Below are 2,377 nucleotides of genomic sequence, written 5' to 3'. Positions count from 1 at the left end.
TATCAGAAAGTGAATTCTTATGGGGCTTTGTGCAAATAACTGACCAAATTAAGGTTAACCTATATATATATATATATACCATATATATATATAATTATTTTTGCAAATAAGTTAGTTTATACTTCTCTTTAGTAAAAGGGGGAATGGAGAGAGAAAAAATGTTTCAGAAGAAAATTATAGCGCACTTGTCACTAGATTCTAGCTTTGTCCATATTTTTAGTGTAAGATCTTTTGTGAATCAATAAAATGTGAAAAAAAAAGTTTAGTATGGAAGGGAGGGAGGGGAAAAGGGAAAGAAGAAATGAGTAAAAGTATGTTTAATTGACAAAAAAATGAGAAGCTATTTGCTGACGATACTGTATATAGTAATATCTTTGTCTTGACTGACATGAATGGCATTTGTGCTGGAAAAAGAAGAAATGTATGCTGTAAAGACGTAATTAAATGTAAATAAATAGATTAAAATAAAAAAAAGGTAGAATCCAAGACTCTTTTTTTTTTTTTTGAAAGGTTTTTGCTATAGGGCATGTGTGCTCGCCAGACAGAAAGAGAGAGACAGAGAGATAGAAATCAAGAAATCACCCCGCCAGGGGAGATGGCCACACCACAATCCCTTCTCCTCCATTCTCCTCTTGGGATCTTAGGCACGCACACACACACACACACCCGGCATGAGTTTTAAGCCACTGCGTCCAGGACTTGAACTGCAGTCAACTACATGGGAGTCCAGTGACATAACCATTACACTAACTGCTGGTCCCCCTTAAAGTACTATCTCTACGGTTGAGAGCAAGCAGAGCCTTTAATTATAGATCAGGAATGTGACAACATGAGGGTCTTGGGGTAGGAATCTAGTGGCTTTCCATAAAAATTTTCATGATGTCCTTTTTGATGGATGGTGCTGTTTTGTTTTTTTCTTTTCTTTTTTTTAGATGTGATCTTATTTATTTGTTTCTCTTATAAAAATTTTATTTTTGACTAGATTCAGACTTAGAAGTAGAAGCTCTCAGAGAGGACAGGCGGTGTTTCTTGGCAATCTGTTCTTGGTGTTTTTCTTTACCCTCATTCATTCTCTTGGCCAAAAGTTTGACATATTCTGCTGCCTCTTCTTCCTTATTTTTCTTAGTACATTGTTTCTTTTTTTTTTTTTTTGGAGAGGTTTTTTTTTTGCTATAGGGTGCGTGTGCTCACCAGACAGACAGAGAGAGACAAAGAGACAGACAGCGAGAAATCACCCCCCAGGGGGATGGTCACGCCAGAATCCCTTCTCTTCCATTCTCCTCTAGGGATCTTGGGCACGCATGCACACGCACCTGGCGTGAGTTTTACGCCACCAGGTCCAGGACGCGAACCGCAGTCGACTATGTGGGAGTCCAGCGACATAGCCATTACGCTAACTGCTGGTTCCCAATACGTTGTTTCTTGAGAGGAATATGCCGGTGTTTGTGTTGCAGGACATCTGGAGTCACAAGACACTGAATCTTAGGTACTTTGGTCCTAGTTTCTTACCTTCTTTATTTAAGGGCTTTCTTACAACATATTGGCAGACATCATCTTTAGAGAGATCGAATAGTTTTCAGTTTCTGCTAGCTCTCTTAGGCCCCAGGCGATGAGGCACCATAGTATCAGTCAGTCCTGGAATATTTTTCTCTCCTTTTCTAACAATAACCACATTAAGAACACCTAGATTGACATCCACAATGCAACTCCGAACAGATCTGCACTTTCTTTCTCCAGTCCTCCTTGGTCTTCCATTCTTCACCCAAAGCAGCACCTTCTGTGGTCATACCCTTTTCATAAAAAGTCTGAAGTTTGCATTCATTGTCCACTTCAATGAGTTTCTGGCAGCCAGTGGCAGGGAATAAGATACTCAGCTTCATCTTGAAGCAGCTGACCTCCTCCTCCGAGTCACCATGAAAAAGATCGATGGTGCTGTTTTCTTGATGCTGGGCAGGTTCTTGGTGCTGCCCAGTCCAGAGTAGGATGTTATCATCAGGTCTGTTCTGGGTTGAGAACTGAAGGCAAAGAACTTCCAGGACATCTGGATCTCTTTCATCTTTATATGGGACATGTGACTGTCTTTCAAAAGTTGAACAATTAAAGCTATTACAATGTGGTTGCTACAGGACACAAACATAGTGTGTAGATATCATCAAGTAGCAGGCAAAGAGCATGAGCTCATGTTGCTGTGTAAAGTAAATTACCTACGATGCTAGGGCATATTTCCTTTTTTACCTAGTAAATATTATACTTAAGAATAAATAAAGAAGGGGGGACCAGCAGTTAGCGTAATGGCTATGTCGCTGGACTCCCACGTAGTCGACTGCGATTAGCGTCCTGGACCTAGAAGCTTAAAACTCATGCTGGGTGCGTGTGC

At 40.4% G+C, this 2,377-nt stretch overlaps 1 pseudogene; it reads right to left on the bottom strand.

Moving 5' to 3' along the window:
* Positions 1-968: 968 nt before the first annotated feature.
* On the bottom strand, positions 969-1,880 carry LOC102478340 (40S ribosomal protein S6-like; annotated as a pseudogene).
* Positions 1,881-2,377: the final 497 nt, after the last annotated feature.

Source organism: Tupaia chinensis, unplaced genomic scaffold (assembly GCF_000334495.1).
Source record: "Tupaia chinensis unplaced genomic scaffold, TupChi_1.0 Scaffold000443_1, whole genome shotgun sequence".
Lineage (NCBI taxonomy): Eukaryota > Metazoa > Chordata > Mammalia > Scandentia > Tupaiidae > Tupaia > Tupaia belangeri.
This window is presented reverse-complemented; position numbering and strand designations above follow the sequence as displayed.